Consider the following 14,484-nt stretch of genomic DNA (forward strand, 5'->3'; position numbering starts at 1 on the left):
GCCAGTAACATCTTTGTGATGATCCAATTGTACAAATGTGTGTGAAAAATGCTTTTAAATTGCCCATTAAATTGCTTGCTGCATCTGCTTATGCTGTGCAATGTGAAATATGTTCAATGTAATATGACTTGTGGAGTTCTTCTTGTAAATATGGCTTGTGAATAGCGCCATGTAATTGTGGCTTGTGAGGAGCATGTTCTCATTTTGACTTGCTGTGTTCCTTGTGAATTGCGCCTTGCATATATTCCTTGTGAGGAGCATGTCATTTTTTGAACTTGTTGACTTTCTTGTAAATATGGCTTGTGAATAGCGCCATGTGGTTATGGCTTGGACATGGCATGTTATCATTACGTTAGGCAGGAGAGAGCTGGATCTCTTTCAGGTGCTTGGGGATAACGTTTTGAAGATGTGCGTACGTGTTATGTGAAAACGTGGAGTGATAAGTTCTTGAATTTCCCATGTACTGCAGTCATTGGGGAATGATTGTGCTTGAGCTGCCAAAGGGTTAATATCTTGAATTGAGATGGCAGTATTTATTTTAACATGCTGTTTAACATGCATGGTTATTTGAGCTGACATTAAAAGTCAGTGAGTGTTTAGATGAATGATGGTTTGATTTGACTTTCATTGGTTTCTGGGTTCTGCCTATGTGCTTTGTCAGCGTGGGTGTGCCTTGGAGCTGATGTTTCATGTGTCTGACTCTTAGAGGTCGGTAAGTTATAAATCAACCAGTCGGATTGAGATAAGGGTTTGCACGGAGGGAGCAGTGTTCTTTTAAATGTGCTACTTGATATGCATCCACAGACGTGTGGAGAATTATTTTTGAATGCATGTTTTAAAATGAGTGAAATAAAATAAAATGGCCCAGTTAGAGTGCACGCTACAGGCTGTTTTCATTAATTATTTCGTAGAGAGTTTTCCAACTAGAAAGGAATTTGCAAACCGGTGTTTTAGAATGATCACAGATTGTGAATATTTACTCTTGCCCAACAGTGCACGGTAACATGTGCTTTTAATTAGTGAAATGCAACCGTGTGCTTTTAAAACAAATGTGTTCTCATTATTATTTTTCCAAATGCAAGCTGAACCTTTTTTCAATTGCAAATGTTTTTGATATGTAGCAGACCATTGTATGAGTATGCCCATTCAGTTAGAAAAAATGACTATTTACAAAACTGATGAATCTGGCCCTTTTTAATAGGTAGACTAGAAGAGCTTGCAATGTACATTTTAGTTCTGAAATGCAAAATTATGGTGTTTCACATGTTATTTTCCATACATAATGTACATTGTGTCTGCTAATATTTTTTCCTTTGCAGCTACTGGGAGCAGTACTGTATTATTTTCAAATGCTAGCATGTCACTTAATTACGAAAAATATATGCCCTTATTACTTCTTGATTTTAGGATGCTTTTCGTCACGTTTTAATTTAATTTAGTTACTTTCAGAACAGTGGTTCTACATGGGAACTGAGTTGTTTTGGCTTCCAGGGAATGTGTTTTTTGACCTTGCTCAGAGACAAGCTGTTTTGTGAAGGGAGGGCCTTTCCCTCTGGGAGAGCCGAGCAGTGCCTGTCTTGTTATGATTGGCCAACTTCCAATTTTGTTCCGCGGAAAAAATGTTTATGTAAGGGAGGGGTCAACTCGCTCTTCCTTGCTGTCGGCGCAGACAGCTTCATTGCCTTCAGATAAGGGATCCTTGTACATGCTGTATAGTTGGCAGACTCTTGGCCCTTGGAGTTACATAGATACAGTAGGCCTGGGTGGGCTTCCCTGATTAGAGACTAGAGATGCTTGAACCGAGTGCTTGGCAGCGCCTTGCTCCTGCAATGAGATCAGCACTTGGCAGTGATTCAAATTACTTCACACTGTAGCCTGGCTTCTGCGTATTTTTTAGAGCAGATTCAAAGCTCTGAGCACGAACATCTTTCTGAAGGGAGGGGCTGTCTCACAAAGGATTAGGGTATTTCTAGGCCCCAGCCCTTCTGGCTGTGTATGTAAAAATTAGATGTTGCCCAAACAAATTTAAAAGTATATGATTTTAATTATTTCTTGACTTTAGAAGAATGTTTTTAATTAATTAAGATGTTTTTTTTCGACAATGAAAAGCACTTGGGGTGCTTTTTAAATGGAAAATGTTATCTTGCTAGATTAATGATACTGGTTTTCTCGTTCTAGGTTGCTGGGTTGTGGTGTTTGGTGCGTGCGTCGGCCCACCCCCCTCCCACTCCCTTTTTTGTTTTACTTTTTTTGTTTTCATTTTTTATGTTAGTTTGTTTTTTTTGGAAGATGGAACCAGACCAGACCGGAATGGTGGTGGATGAACGGTGGAGGAAGTGCTTCCTTGGTGCCGGATGAAGATGCAGGGTGGTGACCTACACTGATGTCCCAAAATTGACTGCCTTGGATACTAAATTATAATAATATTGCACGAGTCATGTGCTATAATCCCTAATGTTGGAATGCGGAACAGTATTTCCTTGACTGCATAATTGGGCCTTGCATTTTTTTCCCATTTTGTTTCTTTTTCCCAGATGGACATTATCACAAACAGGCGCCAATTTCATGTTTTAATGTTTATGCAGTTTCATATGACTGAACTTTTTTTAAATTCTGCTCTTAGTATGATGTACTATTTTACACTGGTTTATCTTTCACCTATTATAGTTTTCCTGTTTTCTGCAAAACAGTTTTTGCCAATGAAAGATCGATACAGAAAAATTTGGATTTTTTAAATGGTGGTACACACATGTGTTCCACAGTGTGAGAAACTAGGTGCTAACTGTTTTGTGCTTTTAATTTTCACCACATTTAGATAAATTTTAATATGCATAGTGCTACACCAGCTATTTTGTAGGAATGGGGTTATCTTTATTTTCCTGTTATTACACTTTATCCAAGGGTGGTTACCATAGCCTTTAGGTTGTCCTAGGAGGTGTGTCTTTTAGTATGGTTATGTCCTACATTTATTATTGATGTTTGCCCAGACCTTCAGAACCGTTTGTCATGTTTATTTCTCAGATTTCACCAAATCTTTCCTTAAGTTGACCAATGTATGTAGGCCTCATTTAGGCCCATTGTTATTTTTATTCCACAAACATGGCCCTACACCAATAGATTTCATGAGTTATCATTAGTTTAAGTTGTCCAAAGTAGGTAGGCCTCATTTAGGCCCATTGTTATTTTTATTTCACAAACAAGGCCCTACACCAATTGATTTCATGAGTTATCATTAGCTTAAGTTGACCATAGTAGGTAGGCCTCATTTAGGCCCTTTGTTGTTTTATCATTAGAAGTTGAAGCACATTTAGTTCTTAAGTTGTCCGAAGTAGGTAGGCCCCATTTAGGCCCCTTGCTGTTTTCATTCAACTAATGAGTCCCTACATCGATAGATTTCATCAGTTATCACTTGAAGTTGAGGCACATTTAGTTCTTAAGTTGTCCGAAGTAGGTAGGCCCCATTTAGGCCCCTTGCTGTTTTCATCTAACTAATGAGTCCCTACATCGATAGATTGCATCACTTATCACTAGAAGTTGAGGTACATTTAGTTTGAGGATGCTTTGGTTAGTTTCTGTTGTTATCAGATCAAATCTTAGATATGTTTCAGCATTCAAGTCAAGGGTGCTTTGATTTGTTTTCAGTTGGTTGTTAGATTTGTATTCCCTACATTAAGTTTCAGGTGGAATTTCCTTAAGTTGTCATTCATTTTAGAGAGTCTTTTTGGTTTTTGGTTTGTTGATAGATTGTGTTGATGTTTGTTTATATGGATGTTGTTGTTTATAGATATTCGCAAAATAAAGTCTAAGGGTGGAATGTTTAGACAGGCTTTTTGGCCCTAGTTAGCAGTAATATAGACTTTAATCTTGCTCACATCTAGGATATGTATTCCTAGCTTGTGTTGGCCCTTTTAGGCCCTTTCTTTCAGACATAGAAGAGGCCATCTATTGCCTATTGGCTTTGGCCTGTCAATTTTGCTTATAGTAGAGGTTGGATCCTGTGATCCTGACTTTATATTACACATTGGTATGGTTTATGTAGGTACTCTGACAGAGCTAAGGGTTATTTCGTCCTTCTCAGGCGTATAGGCCCAGAACTAGAGGGACTCCATTTTGATGGAGCTGAGAGGCTTCAGCTGTAAAGGTAAAGTTTATAGTTAAGGCTGTTGTGTGCTAGAGGAAAACCAGTCAGGACTGCTTCTTATCCGAGAAATGTGTTTGTCTCTTGGGCCCAGACGTAACAAGCAGCTGGCCACTGCGGTTGCGTGGAAGCCTTGGAGCTAGCACAGGAATTCGGTGGGAGGTAGCCCTCTGTTGGAAATTTCCATGAAGGGAGAGGAATCCATAATAGCGAGCTGCAGGAGAGGAGGAGTGTTCAGTGCCGTTTGGGGTCAGTGCAGTCTGGAGTCAGAGCAGTTTGGTTCTTGCAGAAGAGAGAGCAGGATGTCTGCTGGAGCTGCAGAATAGAGTGCAGTTCTGGAATGGAGAAAGAAGGCAGATGATTGCTGAAGCTGAAGAGAGAGAGCAGTGCGGAGAGCATCAAAGCAGATGGAGGAGCTAAGGTTGTCAGCTGAAGCAATTGAACCAGAGACGTGGTGTTGTGGTGACGGAGGCAGAGACGGAGAGACACAGAGAGAGCCTGATCCCACCAGAGTCAGAGAGAAATCTTCCTTCTAATAGGTGAGGTAGTTTAAACTAGTCCCCTTTACAATTACACCTTAATCTTGTCCTTATTCCCTAGGCTATTGTATGTCTAATCCTTTTCTTTCAGCGGTGTGTTAAAGTTCCTGTTAGTCAAGAGACCCCACTGATAACCTTGTATGTGCATTTTATCATTGTTAAAATAAACAGAGAGCCCTGTTCTTAGTGAACCGACATGTGCCTTGTATTCTTGTTCAATCAGAGTAACCTGGTCTTCTAGTCAGGCATTGTTTGCATGAACGGATGCGAATCCCGATCAGGTAAGGAGTGACTGAGTAAGTAGGAAGGAAGGGAACATTTGATGTCAGGAGAAGAAGGTACATATTGCAATTTGGAAAGCCATACCAATTTCTATTATTGTAGTAGCAAACCCTTAGTGAATAGAGAGAGAGACTTCCCAACATAGAGAGACAGAGAGCTGAAGGTATTCATAGGAAAGTGGTCGTCATTGGTAAGTGGCGTTAGTGAGAGCACTGATTGTGGTCAGTGTGTATACCCACAGGATTGTGGCTTGTTAATGAGAGCACCAGGGAGGACACTGGTGTGTAATGAGATCGCCTCTAGGGAAAGTGGCGTTAATGAGAACACCAGGTAGGAGACTGTTGCTTAGGTCTGCCGGATTGTGGACCGGATAAAGAGTGAGCACTGGGGCTGCAGCTCAGTGTGTATACCCGCAAGATTGCGGCTTGAGTGAGCACTGAGGGTGAGCAGTGTGTAATGGTAGATAATCAGAACTGCCCCAGGGTAGATTAGTATGGACCCATGAGGTCGCGAGACTATGAGGTATGAGTGTGGTGTAGGGCATGGATGTCCTTAGTAATCAGTGAGTATTCTTAGTATCCTATAGATTTAGTGGTGTTTCTGATAATATGAGCTTGTATATTGCGAGTTCCCCATCCTCAGGTAGGTACCCAGGTGCCTGGATAGATGGTCCTGAGGAGGGATGTGGTTACGTTCCGACTGGGTTAGAGGGGCTCTCAGGAGCTGATCCCATCTGGTCCGAAAATCCTGTCGGTACATCTGGCGTAGTCGTCCGTTTACGAAGCCTGTGTGACCTGGCCATGTGCTTGGAGAGGTTCCCATATGTTGTGGAGGAGTGCCCTAAGTGCCAGTTCCATCTGGCGTAGTCGGCTGCTTACGAAGCCTGTTTGACCTGGCCATGTGCTTGGATTGTTTCCCATAAGTTGTGAGGGAGTGCCCTGATCGCCAGTTCCATCTGGCGTAGTCTTGCAGTTTATGAAGCTTGTGTGACCTATGGGCTTGGACAGTTGCAGTGTGAGGAGATTGCAGTACATCATGGCATTTGACTTAAGCAGGGTGGAAGAAATGGTTTTCATTTTGGTGTTTGACCTGTCAGGGTTGAAGGATGACATTACATGAGGGAGCCAGTAACATCTTTGTGATGATCCAATTGTACAAATGTGTGTGAAAAATGCTTTTAAATTGCCCATTAAATTGCTTGCTGCATCTGCTTATGCTGTGCAATGTGAAATATGTTCAATGTAATATGACTTGTGGAGTTCTTCTTGTAAATATGGCTTGTGAATAGCGCCATGTAATTGTGGCTTGTGAGGAGCATGTTCTCATTTTGACTTGCTGTGTTCCTTGTGAATTGCGCCTTGCATATATTCCTTGTGAGGAGCATGTCATTTTTTGAACTTGTTGACTTTCTTGTAAATATGGCTTGTGAATAGCGCCATGTGGTTATGGCTTGGACATGGCATGTTATCATTACGTTAGGCAGGAGAGAGCTGGATCTCTTTCAGGTGCTTGGGGATAACGTTTTGAAGATGTGCGTACGTGTTATGTGAAAACGTGGAGTGATAAGTTCTTGAATTTCCCATGTACTGCAGTCATTGGGGAATGATTGTGCTTGAGCTGCCAAAGGGTTAATATCTTGAATTGAGATGGCAGTATTTATTTTAACATGCTGTTTAACATGCATGGTTATTTGAGCTGACATTAAAAGTCAGTGAGTGTTTAGATGAATGATGGTTTGATTTGACTTTCATTGGTTTCTGGGTTCTGCCTATGTGCTTTGTCAGCGTGGGTGTGCCTTGGAGCTGATGTTTCATGTGTCTGACTCTTAGAGGTCGGTAAGTTATAAATCAACCAGTCGGATTGAGATAAGGGTTTGCACGGAGGGAGCAGTGTTCTTTTAAATGTGCTACTTGATATGCATCCACAGACGTGTGGAGAATTATTTTTGAATGCATGTTTTAAAATGAGTGAAATAAAATAAAATGGCCCAGTTAGAGTGCACGCTACAGGCTGTTTTCATTAATTATTTCGTAGAGAGTTTTCCAACTAGAAAGGAATTTGCAAACCGGTGTTTTAGAATGATCACAGATTGTGAATATTTACTCTTGCCCAACAGTGCACGGTAACATGTGCTTTTAATTAGTGAAATGCAACCGTGTGCTTTTAAAACAAATGTGTTCTCATTATTATTTTTCCAAATGCAAGCTGAACCTTTTTTCAATTGCAAATGTTTTTGATATGTAGCAGACCATTGTATGAGTATGCCCATTCAGTTAGAAAAAATGACTATTTACAAAACTGATGAATCTGGCCCTTTTTAATAGGTAGACTAGAAGAGCTTGCAATGTACATTTTAGTTCTGAAATGCAAAATTATGGTGTTTCACATGTTATTTTCCATACATAATGTACATTGTGTCTGCTAATATTTTTTCCTTTGCAGCTACTGGGAGCAGTACTGTATTATTTTCAAATGCTAGCATGTCACTTAATTACGAAAAATATATGCCCTTATTACTTCTTGATTTTAGGATGCTTTTCGTCACGTTTTAATTTAATTTAGTTACTTTCAGAACAGTGGTTCTACATGGGAACTGAGTTGTTTTGGCTTCCAGGGAATGTGTTTTTTGACCTTGCTCAGAGACAAGCTGTTTTGTGAAGGGAGGGCCTTTCCCTCTGGGAGAGCCGAGCAGTGCCTGTCTTGTTATGATTGGCCAACTTCCAATTTTGTTCCGCGGAAAAAATGTTTATGTAAGGGAGGGGTCAACTCGCTCTTCCTTGCTGTCGGCGCAGACAGCTTCATTGCCTTCAGATAAGGGATCCTTGTACATGCTGTATAGTTGGCAGACTCTTGGCCCTTGGAGTTACATAGATACAGTAGGCCTGGGTGGGCTTCCCTGATTAGAGACTAGAGATGCTTGAACCGAGTGCTTGGCAGCGCCTTGCTCCTGCAATGAGATCAGCACTTGGCAGTGATTCAAATTACTTCACACTGTAGCCTGGCTTCTGCGTATTTTTTAGAGCAGATTCAAAGCTCTGAGCACGAACATCTTTCTGAAGGGAGGGGCTGTCTCACAAAGGATTAGGGTATTTCTAGGCCCCAGCCCTTCTGGCTGTGTATGTAAAAATTAGATGTTGCCCAAACAAATTTAAAAGTATATGATTTTAATTATTTCTTGACTTTAGAAGAATGTTTTTAATTAATTAAGATGTTTTTTTTCGACAATGAAAAGCACTTGGGGTGCTTTTTAAATGGAAAATGTTATCTTGCTAGATTAATGATACTGGTTTTCTCGTTCTAGGTTGCTGGGTTGTGGTGTTTGGTGCGTGCGTCGGCCCACCCCCCTCCCACTCCCTTTTTTGTTTTACTTTTTTTGTTTTCATTTTTTATGTTAGTTTGGTTTTTTTGGAAGATGGAACCAGACCAGACCGGAATGGTGGTGGATGAACGGTGGAGGAAGTGCTTCCTTGGTGCCGGATGAAGATGCAGGGTGGTGACCTACACTGATGTCCCAAAATTGACTGCCTTGGATACTAAATTATAATAATATTGCACGAGTCATGTGCTATAATCCCTAATGTTGGAATGCGGAACAGTATTTCCTTGACTGCATAATTGGGCCTTGCATTTTTTTCCCATTTTGTTTCTTTTTCCCAGATGGACATTATCACAAACAGGCGCCAATTTCATGTTTTAATGTTTATGCAGTTTCATATGACTGAACTTTTTTTAAATTCTGCTCTTAGTATGATGTACTATTTTACACTGGTTTATCTTTCACCTATTATAGTTTTCCTGTTTTCTGCAAAACAGTTTTTGCCAATGAAAGATCGATACAGAAAAATTTGGATTTTTTAAATGGTGGTACACACATGTGTTCCACAGTGTGAGAAACTAGGTGCTAACTGTTTTGTGCTTTTAATATGCACCACATTTAGATAAATTTTAATATGCATAGTGCTACACCAGCTATTTTGTAGGAATGGGGTTATCTTTATTTTCCTGTTATTACACTTTATCCAAGGGTGGTTACCATAGCCTTTAGGTTGTCCTAGGAGGTGTGTCTTTTAGTGCGGTTATGTCCTACATTTATTATTGATGTTTGCCCAGACCTTCAGAACCGTTTGTCATGTTTATTTCTCAGATTTCACCAAATCTTTCCTTAAGTTGACCAATGTATGTAGGCCTCATTTAGGCCCATTGTTATTTGTATTCCACAAACATGGCCCTACACCAATAGATTTCATGAGTTATCATTAGTTTAAGTTGTCCAAAGTAGGTAGGCCTCATTTAGGCCCATTGTTATTTTTATTTCACAAACAAGGCCCTACACCAATTGATTTCATGAGTTATCATTAGCTTAAGTTGACCATAGTAGGTAGGCCTCATTTAGGCCCTTTGTTGTTTTATCATTAGAAGTTGAAGCACATTTAGTTCTTAAGTTGTCCGAAGTAGGTAGGCCCCATTTAGGCCCCTTGCTGTTTTCATTCAACTAATGAGTCCCTACATCGATAGATTTCATCAGTTATCACTTGAAGTTGAGGCACATTTAGTTCTTAAGTTGTCCGAAGTAGGTAGGCCCCATTTAGGCCCCTTGCTGTTTTCATCTAACTAATGAGTCCCTACATCGATAGATTGCATCACTTATCACTAGAAGTTGAGGTACATTTAGTTTGAGGATGCTTTGGTTAGTTTCTGTTGTTATCAGATCAAATCTTAGATATGTTTCAGCATTCAAGTCAAGGGTGCTTTGATTTGTTTTCAGTTGGTTGTTAGATTTGTATTCCCTACATTAAGTTTCAGGTGGAATTTCCTTAAGTTGTCATTCATTTTAGAGAGTCTTTTTGGTTTTTGGTTTGTTGATAGATTGTGTTGATGTTTGTTTATATGGATGTTGTTGTTTATAGATATTCGCAAAATAAAGTCTAAGGGTGGAATGTTTAGACAGGCTTTTTGGCCCTAGTTAGCAGTAATATAGACTTTAATCTTGCTCACATCTAGGATATGTATTCCTAGCTTGTGTTGGCCCTTTTAGGCCCTTTCTTTCAGACATAGACGAGGCCATCTATTGCCTATTGGCTTTGGCCTGTCAATTTTGCTTATAGTAGAGGTTGGATCCTGTGATCCTGACTTTATATTACACATTGGTATGGTTTATGTAGGTACTCTGACAGAGCTAAGGGTTATTTCGTCCTTCTCAGGCGTATAGGCCCAGAACTAGAGGGACTCCATTTTGATGGAGCTGAGAGGCTTCAGCTGTAAAGGTAAAGTTTATAGTTAAGGCTGTTGTGTGCTAGAGGAAAACCAGTCAGGACTGCTTCTTATCCGAGAAATGTGTTTGTCTCTTGGGCCCAGACGTAACAAGCAGCTGGCCACTGCGGTTGCGTGGAAGCCTTGGAGCTAGCACAGGAATTCGGTGGGAGGTAGCCCTCTGTTGGAAATTTCCATGAAGGGAGAGGAATCCATAATAGCGAGCTGCAGGAGAGGAGGAGTGTTCAGTGCCGTTTGGGGTCAGTGCAGTCTGGAGTCAGAGCAGTTTGGTTCTTGCATAAGAGAGAGCAGGATGTCTGCTGGAGCTGCAGAATAGAGTGCAGTTCTGGAATGGAGAAAGAAGGCAGATGATTGCTGAAGCTGAAGAGAGAGAGCAGTGCGGAGAGCATCAAAGCAGATGGAGGAGCTAAGGTTGTCAGCTGAAGCAATTGAACCAGAGACGTGGTGTTGTGGTGACGGAGGCAGAGACGGAGAGACACAGAGAGAGCCTGATCCCACCAGAGTCAGAGAGAAATCTTCCTTCTAATAGGTGAGGTAGTTTAAACTAGTCCCCTTTACAATTACACCTTAATCTTGTCCTTATTCCCTAGGCTATTGTATGTCTAATCCTTTTCTTTCAGCGGTGTGTTAAAGTTCCTGTTAGTCAAGAGACCCCACTGATAACCTTGTATGTGCATTTTATCATTGTTAAAATAAACAGAGAGCCCTGTTCTTAGTGAACCGACATGTGCCTTGTATTCTTGTTCAATCAGAGTAACCTGGTCTTCTAGTCAGGCATTGTTTGCATGAACGGATGCGAATCCCGATCAGGTAAGGAGTGACTGAGTAAGTAGGAAGGAAGGGAACATTTGATGTCAGGAGAAGAAGGTACATATTGCAATTTGGAAAGCCATACCAATTTCTATTATTGTAGTAGCAAACCCTTAGTGAATAGAGAGAGAGACTTCCCAACATAGAGAGACAGAGAGCTGAAGGTATTCATAGGAAAGTGGTCGTCATTGGTAAGTGGCGTTAGTGAGAGCACTGATAGTGGTCAGTGTGTATACCCACAGGATTGTGGCTTGTTAATGAGAGCACCAGGGAGGACACTGGTGTGTAATGAGATCGCCTCTAGGGAAAGTGGAGTTAATGAGAACACCAGGTAGGAGACTGGTGCTTAGGTCTGCCGGATTGTGGACCGGATAAAGAGTGAGCACGGGGGCTGCAGCTCAGTGTGTATACCCGCAAGATTGCGGCTTGAGTGAGCACTGAGGGTGAGCAGTGTGTAATGGTAGATAATCAGAACTGCCCCAGGGTAGATTAGTCTGGACCCATGAGGTCGCGAGACTATGAGGTATGAGTGTGGTGTAGGGCATGGATGTCCTTAGTAATCAGTGAGTATTCTTAGTATCCCTATAGATTTAGTGGTGTTTCTGATAATATGAGCTTGTATATTGCGAGTTCCCCATCCTCAGGTAGGTACCCAGGTGCCTGGATAGATGGTCCTGAGGAGGGATGTGGTTACGTTCCGACTGGGTTAGAGGGGCTCTCAGGAGCTGATCCCATCTGGTCCGAAAATCCTGTCGGTACAGACGCCAAAAGCATATTGGCTGTCGGTAAACACATTCACCCGTTTCCCTTTCGACAACACACACGCTCTAGTCAAAGCAATCAGCTCTGCCGCCTGAGCAGAATTCTGATTCAATCTCGCAGTTTCCACAACCGTACTCAATGTTACCACAGCATACGCAGTCGTTACATCGCCATTCGGCAACTTAAAACACGACCCATCCACATACAAAGTCCCATCGGGATCTTCCAAAGGAGTATTTTTCAGGTCCACACGACCTTTTGTTTCTTCCTCCGTTCGTAAGTAGCAGTCATGAGGTGCTACTTCGTCTGATTCCATACTAATTGGCAACAAAGTCGCCGGGTTCAGAACATTGCAACGTTTTATTTGAATGTGACTTGCCAAAAGCGTCAACTCGTACCCAGACAACCTTGCACTCGTCAGATGTTGGGTTTTCGTACGATTCAAAAGAGTGTCAACTGCATGCGGAACCATCACCGTAAGCATATCATCCATGACCAATCCTGCAGATTGTCAGATGGATACCGCAGCTGCCGCTGTTGCTCTCAGACAACTCTGCAAAGCTCTAGCTACCGGGTCCAAGGTCGAGGAAAAATATGCACTTGGACGCTGCTTACCGCCGAATTGTTGCGTCAAAACACTCAACGCACAACCTTCCCTCTCGTGAACGTATAGTGTAAACGGCTTACTGTAGTCAGGGGTACCTAACACAGGGGCCAAACACAACGCGTCACGTAGTTCAGAAAAACTTTTCTGACATTCTTCCGTCCATGGCAAAGGAGTTGGAACATCCTTGCACGTAAGAGCCACCAATGGTTTCGCTAGCAGTGAAAAATTTGGAATCCATTGCCTGCAGTATGACGTGATACCTAAAAAGGCACGCACATCTCTCTGAGTTGTTGGCACAGTCATTCGAGCAATTGCTGCAATTCTCTCTGGGGTCAACCTTCTTCCCTCCTTTGACAATAAGTGACCTAGGTAGGTTACTTCTTGGCAACAATATTGCAGTTTAGAAGGTGACACCTTGTGATGTAAGTCACAGAGATGTTGCAACAACGACACCGTAGCAATTTTGCAAATGTCCTGAGTATCTGCAGCCACCAATAAGTCATCGACATATTGGATCAAGGCCGCACCGGCCGGCAACACAAACGCATCAAGTTGACTCTTCAAGGCTTGACTGTATATTGATGGACTCTCACAGTAGCCCTGAGGAGCACGTTTGAACCTAAAGCTGCGACCACCAAGGGAGAAACCGAAAAGGTCTCTACTCTCCTCAGCAATCGGAATGCTGAAAAACGCATTCTTCAGATCGATCACTGAGAACCAAGATGCAGAAGCTGGAATCAGAGTCAGTAGAGCCGTAATGTCAGGCACCACAGGGAACTGAGGAATCACAATTTTATTCACCTCCCGTAAATCAATAACAAAATGATAAACAGGAGGGTTAGACGGATCAGTGCGCTTCAGAATGGGTAGCACAGGGCTATTGCACACGTTTCCCCGCGTCTCCTCAATGACGTCTTTCTCAATCAAATCATAGATGATTACTAACAGCGCCCGTTCACCATCAAGGGAGATACGGTACTGGGGAATACGTGGCAAGCGCACATTAGATTTCAAATGAACAACATAAGGGGAGATATCAAGCAGGCCCACGTCATTGGGACCTGAAGCCCACAAAGATGCTGGAAGGGAACTCAGTATCAGTAAGCTTTATTCGGTTGAAACAAAGCAACCATAAAAGCACAGTACAATTATTAAAATACATTCATATCATACTTAAAAAGGAAATACCATGCCAAAGAGGAAATATGTACATACATACAGTGAGTTTACAAAAATATAACAAACAGTTTTAGATTATACGAGAAAAGTGCAAAGTGCGTTAACAAGGAATTTCATTCATATAAAAAGGGGAGTACAACCCTCACTCAATCGGCCTATAACCGATATAAACTAAACATCATTCCCCCACTTAGTGCCGCCTCCTCTGCAATTCTAAGCAGCCCTGGGCATCAGAGATTTGTTATCAGACCTTTCAAGGGACGAATTATCAGATCAATGCGGAAAGTATTTCCAAGTGGGTAGCTTTTGGTTGCTGATTGTATTGTTGCCCCTACAGTAACTATTTCCAGTCTTAAATCTTACATGGGGCATAAATGCAGCTCTGGGGTAAAAATCTCTCAATTCCCTTGTAACTATTGGGCCGTCCCCCCTTTGAGGCTGCCAGCCCAGAAGATAATGGACAACCCGGGGGTCCCTAAAGTTAACAAGAATCAGATCTCCCGCTATATCTTTGGTTAGAGGACCCAACCATTTCACCCTTCTGACATTCAGTATTTTCCCGTCTAAGTTTGGTGGAAGGGGCCTATTCTTTGTTAACCAAAAAGATACTTTGTTTGCCAGCTCAGTTTGTCCCTCGATTTTTCCATTGCTTAATTCAGGCACGCCTGATAGAATGCAAACAAAGGGAGCTGCCTCCGGCGGGAGATCAATTTGATTAGTTTTTCTTAGCCTATAACCATTTTTTGAGAGAGTCCCCACTAAGGGCGTTGGATCTTTGGATGACCCTACTCCTTTATCTGAGTTCAGTGGTATTACCTTTTTTGGACTACTTCTGTTTGGTGTGGTATGCCGAGTATTAGATGGAAATGACTTTTTAGATTTGTTAGGTGTAGATG

The sequence above is a fragment of the Lissotriton vulgaris genome, chromosome 7 (assembly GCF_964263255.1).
Source record: "Lissotriton vulgaris chromosome 7, aLisVul1.2, whole genome shotgun sequence".
NCBI lineage: Eukaryota > Metazoa > Chordata > Amphibia > Caudata > Salamandridae > Lissotriton > Lissotriton vulgaris.